General features: G+C 38.8%; 1 protein-coding gene and 1 long non-coding RNA gene across 5 annotated transcripts in view; both read right to left on the bottom strand.

Moving 5' to 3' along the window:
• E030003E18Rik (RIKEN cDNA E030003E18 gene) overlaps positions 1–13,898 on the bottom strand; it is a 63,696-nt gene extending 49,798 nt beyond the window's left edge. Inside the window, exons 1-2 of the long non-coding RNA NR_015502.1 lie at positions 13,792–13,898; positions 13,089–13,218 (exon numbers count right to left, since the gene is read on the bottom strand). This is a non-coding gene — a long non-coding RNA (RIKEN cDNA E030003E18 gene). The remainder of the gene's footprint in view (positions 1–13,088; positions 13,219–13,791) is intronic.
• Positions 1–14,030, bottom strand: part of Aldh1a1 (aldehyde dehydrogenase family 1, subfamily A1) — a 150,881-nt gene extending 136,851 nt beyond the window's left edge. For 2 of the 4 annotated variants that reach the window (NM_001361503.1, NM_001361504.1), the window contains exons 1-2: positions 13,390–14,030; positions 13,089–13,218 (exon numbers count right to left, since the gene is read on the bottom strand). The gene's annotated coding sequence lies outside the window, so the exon portion shown is untranslated. The remainder of the gene's footprint in view (positions 1–13,088; positions 13,219–13,389) is intronic. The other 2 variants (NM_001361505.1, NM_001361506.1) reach the window with 1 other exon arrangement.
• Positions 14,031–18,121: the final 4,091 nt, after the last annotated feature.

Genomic DNA, 18,121 nt, shown 5'->3' with positions numbered 1-18,121 from the left:
TCAAGAGAAGGCAGTTTGTCATTCTTAGAATGTGAATTACATAGTTTCTGTGAGCATTGTGTTAGTTCTATGAGAAGCAGACTAAACAATTTATAAAGTTATTTATACTGATTACACAATTTAATAAAAGAGGGGTATTCTAGAGATGTCCTTGTATACTGCAGACCACTCTTGCTTGTAGGTCCTTTATTCAGGTGACAGACAAAGGCAGAGACTCTGTGACAGGATTCATGAAAACTCAGTGGAGAGGGGTGAGTTTATCACCTAAGAAGGATGGGTGTTTCAAGTGCACCCTGGCAAGAAAAGGCTTGAGGTCACTGCCAATGAAAGGAGGAGATCTGGCATCTAGTACAACTAGTCTGCTGTGTGGAAATGCTTTCGAATTTATGGTAATGTTACTGCTGGGAGAAATTATTTATAGAAAAGCTTTCACCTGTATATTGCTGGGAAGATGGAGCAGGCATGGCCAGTGTAGCACTGAAAATAATTCACAGGAAGAAGATATATCACTCTTTCATATGTGGTAAATAGCAGCTAAAAGCAGGAGACTACTAAGTGAAAATCAGCAACTTTTAAGTTTTCTTAGCCATATTATAATGAAGAAATTATTTGTCTTCTCCATACTGCATCATAAACTTTGTAGAATTTTTCTAAGCTTTTAAAAATAGTAACTTTTACTTATTTGTTTTCATTGTGCATAGTTACCTGTCTGTGTTTAAGAGTACAACATGCATGATAGGTTACTGTTGAGGCCCAAAAGAGAAATCTGACCTTTTGCAAGAAGAGCTATAAGCAGTTTTGAGCCACAATTTGGGTGTTAGAAATCAAACCAGGTCCTCTGTAAGAGCCATAGATGAGCTTAGCTCCTGAGCCATCTCTGCAACCCCTGTTGATAAGTTTTTAAGCACATGCTGATTAAAGGAGAAATTATTTTTAAAATCCTATGTTTTTACATCTTTTTTTTTGGCTATATTTGTAATTCCAGATACAAGCAGTTATCCAAACTGTCATTCAAAATTTCCCACTCCACTGTCTGGGCAGGTTATATTTATAGCTTAGTGAAAAGAACATGGAATATGAGAAAAGAGCTAGAGAGGGAGCCCAAGTGGTTACAGCTTTGGTCTGTTTTACTTAGCTATAATTTGAATTGACTAAAAACTCAGCTACTTGTAACAAGGTTAGGCTATACATCAAGCTAGGTTACTGTTCACTAATATAAAGTAACATTTTTTTTTTAGCCCAAACTTGCTAAGGTTTATATAGCCAGCTTTACATAAAACAACATGTGGAAACTTGAGATACTTTCTACTCTGTTTTATTTCATTTTAAAAGCACTAGTAACAGCCACTAGTGAGAAAACTCCATGTATTTGGAGGCAGTGAACTTCCTATGACATTGCTTCTCTGTCTCTGCTTCTCAAATGTCCATGTGTTTTCTGGAACTCACTGCTGAGCATGCGCAGTAATCTCTGAGGTACACTCCTTTCCTCTACTATATTAAGTTGTTGGAAATGGCTCATGTCACTTCGTAGTGTCTCTAATGCAATTCCACATTGTTGTAAGTTTCAATTTAGATGGTAACAGTAAGATTAGAAAAGTTATCCCTGAACAATTTTAACTAACACTTACAAAGCAGAAGTAGGGGGATCTCTATTTTGATGCTTGCCTAAACTAGACAGTAACACTATGTCCCAAAAAAGACAGAACTAAAGCCAAAAGCAAACAAATATTTAGGCAATTTATAGGATATTTTGAAAATATGTGTTTTAAGTTTTTGTAGGTGTTTGTTTGTTTGTTTGTTTTGAGATAAGGTATTTCTGTGTAGCCTTGGCTTTTCTGGATCATACTCTGTAGACTAGGCTGAACTCAAACTTAGAGATCCACCTGCCTTGTAACTGTGGCTGAGGTTTTCTGCTAGTCTAGTGGATTTTATAACATGTCAGATAGTAGGGTAGTATGTGAAAGGTACCACCTTTGTAAAACTTTTAAGGGTTGAACTTTATTGAAACATTTGTGTTATGTTCTTTAAAAATTAGCTAATGTCAACTGAAATAACACTGTAGAAAAGTGATTTTTCTTCTGCAAAATATATTAAGCAAAGGTTTTAAAATGAGTAAAATAAAAGCAAATAATTGATGAGGCAATGGCTTAGCAGGTAAAGATATCACCAAGCCTTAAAGCCTGAATTTGAGGCCCGAGACCCACATAATAGAATGAAAGAAGCAACCCAAGAAAATAGTCTTCTGACCTCCAAGGCAGCACCATGGCATATGAATGTAGTGGGAAATGAATGCATACATACATACATATACACACACACAAACACAAAATAAGTAAATATAATAAGAATTTTTAATGCAGTAAAATGAGTAAACCTTAAATAGACAATTCAAGAAGTCAAATTACATGTTGATAAGATTGCCCACCAATCCAAAGTTTTGAATCCTGTCTCCCCTGTCTAGTTTATAACCATGTACCTTCTGTGGTAGACCTTGACTATAAGGCCACTGGGTTCTTCATTCTGACGACTTATGATGCAGAAACGTAAGTAAATCATCAATACCAATATTTTCTAAATATATTTTATGACAATCTCCATAAATGTCTTTTAGTACACATGAAAATGGAGGCTGTAGTCTTTGGCATCCTGATCAAAATTCAAAGTCTATAAGGAGTTTTGCTGCTTTATTAGAGCCTTATACATAACAATTGGACCATCCTGATGAACATAAATCGTCGGAATGCAGTCACAAGAAGTCACTAGGGGAAAATGTCCTTGATGGGACCCTTACACATAACTGACCAGCATGACTCTGTAGAAGTGATATGCAAAGCAAACAAACAAAAAAAAAAGCTGTAGACCGTATCTAGACTGACAGAAACATGACCACTAATGATGCCATGAGAAGCATATAGCCAGGCAGCATCAACTCATCATATCAATACCAATTTCTTGATTTTACTAATTCTATGGAATTCTGGGTAAAACAGCAGACCAGTGGATGCTTCTGGGGAAGTCTGTGGAGGAGAAAATCAGGGGGGAAGGAAATAAACTTTAATCCGAGGAAGGAAATTTATAAGACACTTTGGAGACCCAGGAATAAAGTGGAAAACAGGGGAAAAAATAGAGACAAAGAGGTGCCCTACATAGAATGGAGCCCAACACAGCCTCAGTCCTCTTACTCCCTAGTTTAGGAGGAACTATAAACAGATTCCCAAGAGTAAGTCAGATGGAAACCAGATAGCCCTCTCCTCATAAAAAGCCACAGCTCTCAAAAGTCTCAATTAACTTTGGCTTTTGACAAGAAAGTGGTTTCTCTGGGAGATAGGTTAGTGGAAGAACCCCCACTGAGTCACTGTGTGACTAGGAGGGCAGCAGCTAAATACCCTCCTGAGACTCTGTTGTTAAAATAGAGCTGTCCTGGAGCCTGAGCTCACAGAACAACATACAGAGGTCTGGGAACTTCAACTAGGATCACCACAGACCCTGTGTGAGAGACAGGCCAGAAGGGCAGTTGTGGAGAGCAGGAGAGTCTTACAATGGTGGCTCTAGTATATAGGCTGCAGAAGGCTAGCTTAGGTGTGGAAGGAGAAACAACCCTGTTTACTGTGGCTTAGCACAGACCCCAACTGACAATTATCCTACAGTTTGATAACACCAAGGCTGAGGCCAGCAGGCAGATCAAATTCTCAAACCAGCTAGCCATCATGTACTAATGTTGAGCCAAGAATCTCTAAATTCCAGGGGCATACATGGTACTCACAAATGCATCCCTCCAACATAGTGACTAATACCTGGGTCTTGAAAGTAGCCCCTCCATACTTTATTCCCCAATAGACATTTAGAGTAACTGAGTTCTCTATAGGGAATCTAAGGAGGGTGGGCATGACAAGCCTACAAGAAGGTAAAGCTAGATGTGGTCAGCAGAGGCCCATGGAACCAAAGAAGGGCAATGGCCTCTGTGAAGAAAGCTCTGGTGAATATAGATATGTGCCCGCAGACCTCAGCCTCAGTTCCAGGACTGCCAAGGCTGGACAAAGAAACCTTGTCTCAAAACAAAACAAAACAAAACAAAAACCAAGCAATAAACAAAAACAAGCAACTCTGCCCCAAACCAAATGAAAATGGAGAAGCTATCTCCGTAAACTGCAGAAGAGGTACCTGAACTATCAAATGAGTATATGGTAAACAAAAATATCCAAAACATGAAAATATTTTAAATAAGAAATGTATAAAGTTTCCTTTCTGTCTTTCTTTCCTTCCTTCTTTCTTCCTTCCTTTCTTTCTTTCTTCCTTCCTTCCTTCCTTCCTTCCTTCCTTTCTTTCTTTCTTTCTTTCTTTCTTTCTTTCTTTCTTTCTTTCTTTCTTTCTTTCTTTTTCAAGACAGGGTTTCTCTGTATAGATCTGACTATCCTGGAACTCACTCTGTAGGCCAGGCTGGCCTCAAACTCAGAAATCTGCCTGCCTCTGCCTCCCAAGTGCGGAGATTAAAGGCATGCACCACCACTGACCAGCTGAAGTTTTCTTAAATATAGAACAATAGAAATCAGTCTTCATATCGTATAACACACACAAGTCAATAACAAGAACACTACACAATATGGACAATGCTTGAATTACTTACAGGTCATCAAAGAAAAAAATTAAAAATTCTCATAGAGCAATGAAATAAAATTATAACTTACCAAATCTTTGGAAATTTGGGATAGAGATTAAGCATTTCTGAGAGGAAATTTTAGAGCTATGAATATTCATGTACAAGAAAAAAGGAAAAGGAGGAGGGGGAAGAAAGGAAGGAAGGAAGGAAGGAAGGAAGGAAGGAAGGAAAGAAAGAAAGAAAGAAAGAAAGAAAGAAAGAAAGAAAGAAAGAAAGAAAGAAAGAAAGGAAGGAAGGAAGGAGAAAGGGAGAAAGGGAGAAGAAAGGGAGAAAGGAAGGAAGGAAGGAAGGAAGAAAGAAAGAAAGAAAGAAAGAAAGAAAGAAAGGAAGAAAGAAAGGAGAAAGGGAGAAAGGGAGAAGAAAGGGAGAAAGGAAGGAAGGAAGGAAGGAAGGAAGGAAGAAAGAAAGAAAGAAAGAAAGAAAGAAAGAAAGAAAGAAAGAAAGAAAAATAGGTTTCATTGACCTAATTGTGACCCTCAAGGACCTAGTTTAGAACAATCTAAACCCTATAAGAGACAAGAAGTATTAAGGAAGAGAATTAAGGGAAAAGTAAAAGAGCAATACACTAAACGAATACAAGAGTTGCTTTGTTGAAAAAAAAAGTGTAAAAATGTTTTAAATAACCAAGTAAAAGAAAACTTTACTAATTTGAAATACTGAGTAGGTCTCTCGGGAACCACTCAGTATTTCACAGCAAATAGCCCCAGTAATTGACAGATGGGATTACACTGAAACAAGACATTTATGTACAACTGTACAGCAAAGGAAACAACCATTAGCAAGATAATCCACAGAATGGGAAAAGTAATTTGTCAGCAACACAGCAGATATGGGATTCGCAACATGGTATATGAAGGACTTCAAAATTTTAATTAAAAGATCTACAGTTGTCCAACCAATAAATGAATGATAGAACATAATTATAACAGTCCATAAATAATTTAAAAACTGTTCAACAATGTTAGACTTTATCAGTTAAATACAAATTAAAACTCCTGTGAAATTACAGTTCATTCCACTCAAAATGAATATCAGCGGGAAAAGAAATTAGATCTTTGAGGCAGAGGGAGCGAAAGCAAAATATAATTAAGGTACATTGCTTGAAATTCTCAACATATAATAACATAATAAAGCAGTTTACAGCAAGCACATTGCCAGCATCAACCTTAAGGTGGAGAAACTCAAAACCTTTCCAGTAAAATCAGGAGAAGACAAGGTTGTCCGCTCTCTTCACACCTATTCAATACAGTCCTTGAAGTCTTAGCTCGAGAAATAAGGCAGTCGCTCAAAGGGAAAGAGAGAGGGAGGGAGGGAGGGGGAGGGAGGAAGGGAGGGAGGGAGGGAGGGAAGGAAAGAGGGAAGGAGGGAAAGAGAGAGGGAGGGAGAGAGAGAGGGAGGGAGGGAGGGAGGGAAAGAGGGAGGGAGGGAGGGAGAGAGAGAGAGAGAGGGAGGGAGGGAGAGAGAGAGAGGGAGGGAGGGAGAGAGAGAGCGAGAGAGAGAGAGAAGAGAGAGAGAGGAAGGAAGGAAGGAAGGAAGGAAGGAAGGAAGGAAGGAAGGAAGGAAGGAAGGAAGGAAGGAAGGAAAAGAAAAGAAAGAGGTCAACGGGATACAAATTGGAAAGGAAGAAAGAAAAAAAATTTGGTAAGGGACTTGGGTAGTGGGTGAGTATTCAGGTAAATCTCCCCATGGAAAGAAAATAGAATAGATACTTCTGGATGGATGGGGGGGTGGTTAGAAAAGGATGATCAGCTGAGGAGGAAGAGGGAAGATGTGGATGAGGAAGAAAATACATGGAGAGATGGCTAAAATTGAGGGGTTGCATGGAAACCTAATATATGGAAGCTTCATACAATGCATACATATATGAAGGGAATCTCAATGATATTGTCAAACAACAGGGGAGACATAGTATCAACTGGCCATTTCTTGTCACCAAATGGAGCTTCCAGTACATGAATTGTGACATACCTATCTGAACTTTTGGCAAAAGGGGTCCCATGGGAATTTCCCTAACACCCAGGTTTTTGCCAAGGCTTTAGGTTGCTCTCCACAAACTGACAGCAAGCCCACATTGCTGAAGGCAACACCTACACACTCATTGAACATGGAGAAATCTATCCAGTGTTTACATAGAGCCTTTGTCCCTATGTGCAGATACTCTCCATGCTACCAAATGTGTATAAATACCAATCCAGCCATAAAACTTTGGGTTGGCATAGTGTCATGCCTGTAAGAAATGCTAGTACTGTTTTATAAAGGAACATCACCACAAAATGAGTCCTAAGTACATATTGCTATAATTACAGATCAGTGCTTTAATGAGATAACATCCTAGAAACTTCCTCTTGTAGCTGATGGAAGTAACCCACACCCACAAAATATTCAGAGAGTGAGACACCTTGGAATATTCACCCATAAATTGGACATCCCCATCAAATCTCTCCCTTCAGAGCTCAGGGAATCTTATAAAAGAGGATATAGGAAAAAAAATGAAAGAGCTGGAGGGAATGGAGGACACCAGCAAAACAAGGCCTCTAAAGCCACAGGATCCACAGTCGTGAACTCACAGAGACTGAGGCAGCATGCTCAGAGCCTGCAGAGGTCTGCTAAAGGGGTCCAAGGGCTGAAAGGAAAAGTGAACATATGCCCCCATGCCTAACCCAAAAGCAATCTCCAGTTGATAACCACATGAAAATTAAATTTTAGTTTCCACAGGGAATTCACTGGGGAAACAAGTGATTCTTAAAAGTAGGATTTATGATCAGCAGTAGATAATTGATAGAAAATTAACTCAATGGTATTTTTGGAGATTCTCTGTCTCAAAATGTCATAGCAGGGGAACCACAGGGCCAAGAAGTGGGAGTGGGTGGGTAGGGGAGTGGGCCGGGGGAGGGTATGGGGGACTTTTGGGATAGCATTGGAAATGTAAATGAAGAAAATACCTAATTAAAATAAAATTAAATTAAAAATTAAAAAATTTCTCTCTCTCTCTCTCTCTCTCTCTCTCTCTCACACACACACACACACACACACATACACACCACACACACACACACACACACACACACACACACACACTTACAAACACACACACACATTGGGTCCTATAGTTCATATATATAAAATGGCTTCTAGGTTTGTGCTTTTACAGGATTCCTGAATGTGAGATTAAGCAGGTCTTTATATTCATTTCTTGTGCCTTCTCTTGGGTTCTTTTTACTTCTGGTTATTTCTTTTGTCCTATTCCAATGTGTTAGTTTGTTTTATCTTATTATATTTATTATAACTAGAAGCTTGTTTGTAATAAAAGACAGAAAGGGGGTGAATCCAGAAGGAAGGGGATATGGGAAGGAACTGGGAGGAATAGCGAGAGGAGAAACTATAATCAGGATAGATTATGTAAGGAGGGAAAAGCTATTTTTAATAAAAGGATAAAAAATGTACTATAGAATTTTTAAAAAACTAACTTTCTGAACATACTTTATTATTTATAACATATGCAAATATTCTGGACTCTGAGACTCACTCAGATTTTCCTTTTTGCTCTCTCTGTCTTTACTTTTGATACATATATTAAAATTTTCCACATTAGCAATATAAAACACATAAAGCAACAAATTTTATGTAGTACTTGAAAAATTCCTTGGAGAAATGGAGACTTTTTAAGGGTTTGAAACATAGGAAAGATCTTAGAGTCTTGTTTTTAATACAACAAAGAATATGCCACAGTCCAAATGTTGTCTGGATGAAGACAAAAACAATTGTGATTTAAGCTGTACTTCTAGGAATGAATGAAATGTCTTATATAAATCCTGTGTTAGAAGATGAGAATTTGTTTTCATCTCATTCAAGACAAATATGCAAGAAAATATCCTCTGTTCTGGGCTACCTTGTCTGGCCTCAGTGGGGAAGGTTGAGCCTAGCCTTGCAGAAACAAGAAGTGCCAGGATGGAGGTATACCCAGGGGGACTCCACCCTCTCAGAGGAGAAGGGGATGGGGGTGGGGGTGGGGGAAGAATTGAGGGAGGGGTGACCAGGAGGGGTCAGTGAGTATGATTTAAAATGAATAAATAAAGGTATAAAAATAAAAATAACAAAAAGCAAAACAAAATTAATCCTTTATTATAAAAGGTAAAGTGAAAGTTTGCTAATGCTTTTTTATTTTAAGAAAAGAACTTGTGTGTGTGTGTGTGTGTGTGTGTAATGTAAAAGAAAAATTGTATTCTACTAAATAGATTCTTTATTTTTGAATGGCCATGTGAACAGAGTTCTCTATGCTTTGAACAGTAAATTTCCTGATAACGTAGCAACATCCAACTCTCAAGGCAAGCACTATTGGTTTGTATTTTATAACTGGAGCCATTTACAACACCCCTGACACAGGCTGGCATTGTCAGACTCTATCCTGTGTGCATTACTCCCAATCCCCAGGAAGGGCTAGTATTTCACTAGCTTCGAGTATTCAAGACATGTTCAGGTGAACTTCAGCCTTCAAAATACCAGCGATAATATAAGGATAAATAAATAATAAGGATAATAAGGAAAATAAATAGTGATCGATATAAATAAAGATAAATAAATACATATGGAAATATAGAAATGAAGAAAATGGTAAATTTTTTTATTTGTAAAACCATGATTTGATATTCAGTTAGGTTAACATTTTAAATAATGATGTGATAAGCACGTGTTGTTATCAATACAAAAACCGTGAACACAGAAATAGATAATAGACATCTTTATGAGCTTTATATGCCATCATATTTATGAATATATACATGCTTCAATGTACGTTTAACTTAATCAGATTACTTCTTCTCATGTGTATAGTTAGGCATCTTCTCTTTTGGTTACTAATATGGCAAGGTTATCTTCCATGGTTAAAGACAGTGATACTTTTATTTTAAAGGCTGCGATGATTTAAGCTGCTTTTCCAGAATGTTCCAATATATCTGGGGATTTACCACTATCTCTTGGTCACACTCATGTACAGCAGAGCACTGCACATAACGTTGGGGTGTGGTGGTGTGGTGGTGTATGCATATGTGTGGGTATAGGAGAAATGATATTAAACACTGTAAGGCTTCTATATTATGGTGTAGGCAATAGTGTCTGGAGTTGTAGCCTTAGGACAGACATTTTAATAAGGAAAACTGCATAAAATAGTTTTTGTCTTGGAGAGGAAGATTCTTCTTTGCTATAGCAGTCTCTACTCCAATTTTAAAGCATGGCTCAGTGGTCTGGTATGCTAAGAATTCAGACTTGCATAGAAAAACTGGCTCCTGCAATCCATTACCAATATCTCTAAAAGGCCAACACTGACCAGAGATTATATAGTTTATTACAAATTTCAACTGACTTGAGTTTAACTGAGTCTCCCAGAAATAGATTCTGAATTAAAATCTATATAGGCAGCTTGCTTAGAAGTCTCAGAAGATGAAATTGTGAAGTAAGAAGAGCAAATTCCACAGAGCAAGGCCTTGATCCACAGTGAAAACGGAGCTGAAACAGGGGCAACCCTATCTGCCAAGGTCCTGTGAACATTCTGTACTGCCCAAAGATGAGACTTTGTATATCTGTATTAGCCAAATAACAAGGAGAAGAGTCTGGATGGGGGAACTGCTCAGAAACCAAGGACAAAGTTATCTAGCAAGAGAATTTCCCAGCAGCTGATAAGATGTACGTATGAACCATGAAGAGTAGATCTGAGGGAGGCATCACAGTACTCATGCCAAAATCAAGAATGAAAGAAAGGGAGCAAGCACCGTCAAGTTCATGGAAAGAAATGCATTTTTAAGGTTACATGGGAATATTTGGGTACACAATGTAGATTGAAAGGGATGCACAAGGCAAAAGGAATGGAAAATACTAAAGATACTGCACTTGTCGTTGCTATTGAAAGGGATGCACAAGGCAAAAGGAATGGAAAATACTAAAGATACTGCACTTGTCGTTGCTACTGTTTTTGTTCGGGTTCTGTTGTGTCTTGTTTTGATACAGGGTTTCTCTGTATATCCCTGGCTGTCTTGGAACTTGCTTTGTAGACCCAGGCTGGCCTCCAACGCATAAAGATCCACCTACCTCTGCTGGGGCCACTGCCCAGCTAACATACTGCACTTTAAAACTTAAAATTTGGGACAGAATTCTATGTCCATATTGACTAACAAGAAGAGACAATCAAAGCAGCTGTAAGCAAACTCTTAGATTTCCCTTTGCCTACTGAGGCTGGAAAGTCAGGTAAGTGTCACAAATGGTACTGACATCCGATGTGCAAGGTTAATGCATGAGAGATACCAGGTATTTACATTTGAAAGATAATGATAATCAGAGCAGGCAGAGAGACAGGACTTCAGATGTAAAGCATGATGTGGCATTAGCCATTGACACCATCAACAAACCCAGAGTTCTTACTCATTGCTTTTCCTTTGCAGTGGCAGTAGGGCAGGCTGAAGACTCCCATCTGTGATTGTAAAGAGATTTAAGCAGAGGCATATGGGTGACTTCTAGGAAACCATACTTCATGAATTGTAGAATAGTACATATGTGCCTTTCATCTTTTTTTTTCTTGTTTTAATTATAGATGTAATGGTTAAAGACACTATAGTCATACAGTGATCAAAAGGTGTCCTAAAGAGTAGCAGAAACATATCCCCAATGTCACAGGAGCACAGTGCCAGTGGAAACAGCCACTTACCAATAGGCATTCGGTCAAGTTAAAATATAAACTTCAATACTTAAGCAATTTAAGATGCATTGCTCTTACAATTAATGATTTCTGAAAACAATGATAACTAATATAGAAAACTAGTGATATGGCTTGGGAACTATTTCATGGAGATCACACAGAGAGAGGAAATGACAGGTACGAGCAGAGAGCCCAAACATGTAAAATTTGCCAATGGTGGACTCTCCAGGGCCAAGGGGACATGGGAGGGGTTGAAGAATGGGAGGTCATTCTTGGGTCTCAGCTCTTGAAGAGTCCATTCTTATGGCTGATCCCTTACTACTCATATCTCACTTGTTAATCATGAACTTATTTTAATCCTCCTCATCTTTACCAGTGAGTGTTTTGCAGCTTTTCATTCCTATTCTTGTGAGGTAACCCCACGTCCCTACTTTCAATATTTTTTAAATATCACGTTTTTTCAAAGCCTCCTCTCAACTCTTAAGCACTCAAAATAGAATATTCTTTTTATTTTTAGAAAAAAAAAGACATATTTTTCTGGATTATTTTGTAACAAGTGGGTGTTTTTAGATATATTGTCAGTTTTAGTTTTAACTGCCTGGGGTAAATACCCAAGAAACTTCACTTTTCTCAAGTCACCAATGCTTACTTTTGTTTCATTATGTGTTTGGTATTTGAGCCTTTTGGTTGAAGACATACCATATCCAAACTACACAATTCTACCATCACACCTTGTATTCATATACATCTTACAGTGGAAAAAATGCATCCTGTCAACATTAAAGAGCTTCTATCATCTTAAAAGTTCTATCACTTTTCAAGATTCCAAGTCTGTAGCCTATTCTGAGACCCGCGACAAACTCTTAACTATGGAGTCACATAAAATTGAAAACAGCAAGATGCCTGATTCCAACATGCACATCAATGACACAGTGTAAAAGTTGTGATTGTAAAGTGAGGAAAAGGAGCCTAGAAATATGGAATGGGGCAAAGCAAGATGGAAACCCGACAGGGCAAGCATGAGACCCTGTGGTCAGGTGTCTGACAACCAGGAAACATGGGAAGCAGCATGGGATGTGCACCAATGGTTTGGTGAGCCTTATTCATGAGTCCAGGCAATCTGCAGCCTGTATAGAATTTCCCATTGTGGACTCAGCTCACCATGTGCTCATTTCCATAGCAGACTTTCCACAGCCTTGGAAGCTTTTCCTGGGAGCAGTTGCTTTTTTTAGCAATTTCCTGGGAGTTTCTACTCCAGGTTTGGCTTCAATCCCTAAACTTCATGCCTCATCCTATCCTTTTCACGTGGACAGTAAACATTATCTGCTACAATTTTTACTGAAGGATTTGTGTTCTTCTTAAACAAAGGGAATGCAAGGCAATTCTCATTGCCTTCTCCTAACAAATTTTACTTCCACGGGCAGCCATTACTGGAATATCAGTATAGGTATCTGTACATGCTGATTGCTATGCCTCCTTGATGTACATCAGATAATTTACTGTTGAGCGAATTGTATCAAGAAGAGACTTAACTGAAAACAATATTAGGGGTGAAATTTTTTGTCTTTAGTGAAATATGACAAGGATACAATGACAGTTGTAAAAGCCTCTGGCAATTGGTCAAAGACTTCGAGGGTCTGTAATCCCTGCTCAGAATCTTTGAAGGATTAACATACAATGTTTAGATATCTAGGAACCTATGAGGTTTGAAAACTATGGCAAACTAAGTCGGAATCTGAAGCTTACCAGTGCGGTGATTTGTCAATTTCACATTCGTTTTGGAGACTTCCTTTCTGTTCTGTGTGAGAGTGTTTGAGCTCCTGAAGACCACGTGGAGTTTGAATCTTCAAATACACACCATACCCCAAACTCCAACCTTAGAAAAGAAAAATAATAAAATAAAATAAAATAACATAACATAAAATAAAATAAAAGCCCAACAAGTTCAGCTGCCTTGACAGGAAGACAGTAAAACCTCACAGGTCATTTACTTGGTCATATCTTGATAACACAAAATCTATCCAGTGAGGCTCAAAGCACTTCTTACCAAGATGGAGGTGATTTCTTGATCCAAAGCTTGGACTCTTATACTCATGATTTAAATGTTTTAATTTTAAGGATACAGATTCTCCCAGTTGATGTAAACTCCTGAGGAATTTACTAATATAGCTGAGAGCATAGAGGCCATCTTCCTTCTCTGTCACATGCAGAGACCACAGAAGGATAGTTTGCTTCCAAGGGACTGCGTCCAGAGTGACTGGAGCTCAGAGCAAACATCCATCTTAGACCTGCTCTTGCCACTCCCCTTTCTGGCTCCTGCTCTGAGCTTCTCAACTCTGCTTATAATCTCCAGCGAATTAAAGACGATTTCATCTTTTAATCTCCTTTCTCCTTCTTGACGGTGCAAACCTCTCCCTTTGCTCCCAATTCTTTTCTCCAGATATCATACCTTTCTTTGGCTCCATTCACGGGGGCATTTCCCAGCTTTATTCTGGTTGTAAAATCCACTCTGTCCCTCTTTCCTGCTTCTGAATTCACCAGTCAGCACCAGACTCCTCCCCACACAGTTCTATCCACCCCTCAGCTTGTCTTCCAGGCCTGGATGTTCTTTTTGGCTGTTCCCCCAGGCAGGCTCACTTCTGGGCTCTGTCTCTGCTGTGAGATAGTTCCAGTTTCTTAGGACATACTCATCTTTGCCAAAATTCTCTGCCTTTAGATGACTTCTCCAGTTTCCCCACTGAGTCAGATGACATTTCTGGGCCTGAGTTTTTCAAAGTCAGGCTGAGCAGGTCGTTTAAAACTGATGATCGACCTTTGAAGTTGCTTTTCCTTTGAGAAAGTCTTCCACCTGGAATGTCCTGTCACATTGAGAAGGTGTGAAAATGCATCCACTCCTAGAGAATTTGATGTGGATGGTCTTTGTGGACGTTGGAATTATTTAGCTCCTCACAAGACAGATCTGATGTATGTGTCTACGTTTTTGAACCAGAGCAGACACTGCCACCCTGTTTGTTCTTACATGCCTTCTTTCTGAAGGAGTTAAGATTTGTGTTAGTTTTCATCCCTTGTCCTCAGCCATAGTTCATCCCACACTGGCAGAGACAGAGTATGCCTTCATAGCTTTCCAAGACAGTTGCAGAGAAGGCTGGCAATAAAACAAAGCCTGGTAGACTGCCAACGAAAGGTTGATAAAGGGAATTAGAAAGGCTCAGACTAAGGGCAGCATTGCCAGCTGAATGATCCTGGAGACCAAGGGACGTAACAGTAGACAAGTATCCTGAATGCCATAGTCTGGCTTTTGTCCTGTCTTTCCTTTTACCTGTGATTGCAGAAAAATGGAGTTGGACTTGAAAATCTTTCAGTAATGGGGAACCTGAGGCAGAATAGATTGTTACTAAAAAAAAAAAAAAAAAAAGTTCCTGTATGAAGACAGAAATGTAGTAGTGGGAAAAAGTCAAATTCCTAATAAGACAATGTCCTTCTCATGAAACACACACAAACACACATACATGCACATGTGCACATGCACACAGATGAATACATGTAAACACATGCACACATTCATACACATGTACATACACATATACACATACATATATTTGTATCCACATATACACAGACACAAACATACATACACCAATACATGCATATACATACTCCTCTACAGACACACACACAAACACATATGTGCACACATACAAACAAACATACACACACACTCAAGCATCACAGTCTGCATACTCTGCTTTGGATATGTACTTGGGCACCACCACTGTGCAAGGTATATGCCCATTTTATTTTCAGTATTATTAAAAAAGCAGGAAGAATCATTTTACCTACGCTTCAGTAAGTGTAGCTCTTTCCCTCATCAGAGAAACTTCTTTTTGATGCTAACAAATGCCACTCAGAAAAGCCTCACTGGTCAAAATGCAGAGAACAAGAGACAATGGGGAGCTCACTCCGAGGTGACAGATACAAAATAATACCCCCCCCCCATCTGTCTTAAGGAACGTCTCAGGTGAGAAAGCAGAGAGAATATAAAGAAAAGAAAACCAGGAATTCATATGTGAGGTGGTGCCTTCAGTATATAACTGGAAAGATGCACCCATGAAGTCTCAAAATTATAGTTAAGTACTAAGATCTGAACAGTGACCATCCCTTCTCCAAGGACAAGACTGCAATCCCAAGCTATTGTGTTAAATTCTTACCCCAATAAGCCCATATAAAAACACACAACTCAGTTATTTATAAACTATATGTCTAGATTGGGCAGGTCTGTTACTGTTCTAATTTATTCCCCAGATATGAGACACCTTGCTACTTGTGGCTTCTCCAGACCATGTGGCTCTGCTCTATTTTCCTTCCTCTCAGAGATATCCCATTCCACCTTTCTCTTCCATTGACGAATCATTTGATGTAGCCTTTATGTGACCAGTCAGAATGGGGAGAAGGTGAGATCCCCTGAATAGGTGTTCGACTTGAAGAAACAGGATTAACATCAAAAGTCAAACTGCACTAGGGCAACCCACGACACCAAGCAGTCAACCTTAAATATACACATGTAAGATCAACAGTAAATGGACTTTGCCATCTCTCTCTCTCTCTCTCTCTCTCTCTCTCTCTCTCTCTCTCTCTCCCTCCCTCTCTCTCGTGTGTGTGTGTGATAACAGTTAAAGAAAAAGGGGTCATGAATTTGAGCGAGAATGAGTGGGACATGGGAGAAGTTAGAAGGAAGAGGAAGGAATAATGACAAATGTTAAAGTAAATTTAATCGATAGCATACTTCAAAGATCTTATGTTCCTTATACAGGATATGAGCATAGTTTGAATTTTTAAAATGAATTTCAATAACTATAAATCACAATATAGCTAATCTCCAATCCCTGAAACCTTGAACTATGAAGTATAGTTTCACTAGCATTATTTCTGTGCTTAAATGCAAAAAATGAGAATAGCTAGATGTATATAATTGTAAAACTAAAAGAAATTTGGAAAGTTGGCTAAACATGACTTCACCTCTTTGTGATGACTTAGTGTTCACAAGAATGTGAGTTTTGCAAGCCAGAATTTGCAGAGTAGTGAATTTGGTACATGGGAGAGTCCAGTCAGGGGTAGTGACTGTTATTACTGTAGATCATGAAATATGTTCAAGTCTTAACTCTCTTGAAGCAGAGAGAAGAAAGATTTGGAAAACTAAAGCTGTTTTATTGATTACTCAGGTTTTTAGTTTCTATGTACACCTGAGTTAGATATATATATACCAATGAAATAAAAGAGAGGACTCAGAAATAATCCCATGCAGCTATCTAAATTTTGACAGGTGGCAAAAATATGCATTAGAAACAAAATAGCCTTAATACATGTTGGGACATCTTCTGGGTATATACCTAGGAGTGGTATAGATGGGTCAAGTAGTAGTACCATGTCCAATTTTCTGAAGAACTGCCAAACTGATTTCTAGAGTGATTGTACCAGCTTGCAATCCCACCAGCAGTGGAGGAGTATTCCTTTTTCTCCACATCCTTGCCATCATCTGCTGTCATCTGATTTTTTTATTTTAGCCATTCTGACTGGTGTGAGGTGGAATCTCAGGGTTGTTTTGATTTACATTTTCGTGATGACTAAGGATGTTGAACATTACTTTAGGTGCTTCTCTGCCTGTCAATATTCCTCAGTCGGAAATTCTTTGATTAGTTCTGTGCCCCATTTTTAATAGGGTTATTTGATTCTCTGGAGTCTAAGTTCTTGAGTTCTTTGTATATATTGGATATTAGCCCTCTATCGGATATAGGATTGGTAAAAATCTTTTCCCAATCTGTTGGTTGCTTTTTGTGTCCTATTGATAGTATCCTTTGCCTTACAGAAGTTTGCAATTTTATGAGGTCCCATTTGTCGATTCTTGATCTTAGAGCATAAGTCATTCCTGTTCTGTTCAGGAAATTTTCCCCTGTGTCGATGTGTTCTAGATTCTTTCCCACTTTTTCTTCTATTAGATTCAGTGTATCTGGTTTTATGTGGAGGTCCGTGATCCACTTGGACTTGAGCTTTGTACAAGGAGATAAGAATGGATCAGAGAAACTTTAAGCAATACCACTAAAATCAGGGACAGGACAAGGTTGCTTACTCTCTCCATATCTATTCAATGTCATACTCAAAGTTTTAGCCAGAGCAATTAAACAACAAGAGGAGGTCAAAGAGATACAAAGGAAGAACTCAAGATATCACTATTTGATAGGATGGTATACTTAAGTGATCCCAATAATTCTACCAGAGAGCTCCTACAGCTGATAAATAACTTCAGCAAAGTGGCCAGATATAAAATTACATCGGGAGCCTTCCTCTACTCAAAGAATATGCTGGCAAAGAAAGAAATTAGGGAAATGACACCGTTTACAATAGTGACAAATGACATAAAACATCTTGGTGTGACTATAACCAAGCAAGTAAAGGATCTGTATGACAAAAATCTCTAAAGAAAGGAATCAAAGAAGGTCTCAGAAGATGGAATGATCTCCCATGCTCAGTACAATCCCAGCAGGATTGTACTGGCTGATTTTGTGTCAACTTGACACAAGCTGGAGTTATCACAGAGAAAGGAGCTTCAGTTGAGGAAATGTCTCCATAAGATCCAGTTGTAAAGCATTTTCTCAATTAGTGATCAAGGGGGAAGGTCCCCTTTTGGGTGGTACCACCTCTGTGCTGGTAGTCTTGGGTTCTATAAAAAGGCAAGCTGGGCAAGCCAGGGGAAGCAAGCCAGTAAGTAGCATCCCTCCATGGCC

This window comes from Mus musculus, chromosome 19 (assembly GCF_000001635.26).
Source record: "Mus musculus strain C57BL/6J chromosome 19, GRCm38.p6 C57BL/6J".
NCBI lineage: Eukaryota > Metazoa > Chordata > Mammalia > Rodentia > Muridae > Mus > Mus musculus.
The sequence above is the reverse complement of the archived record's forward strand: the minus strand, read 5'-3'. Positions and strand labels throughout refer to the sequence as shown.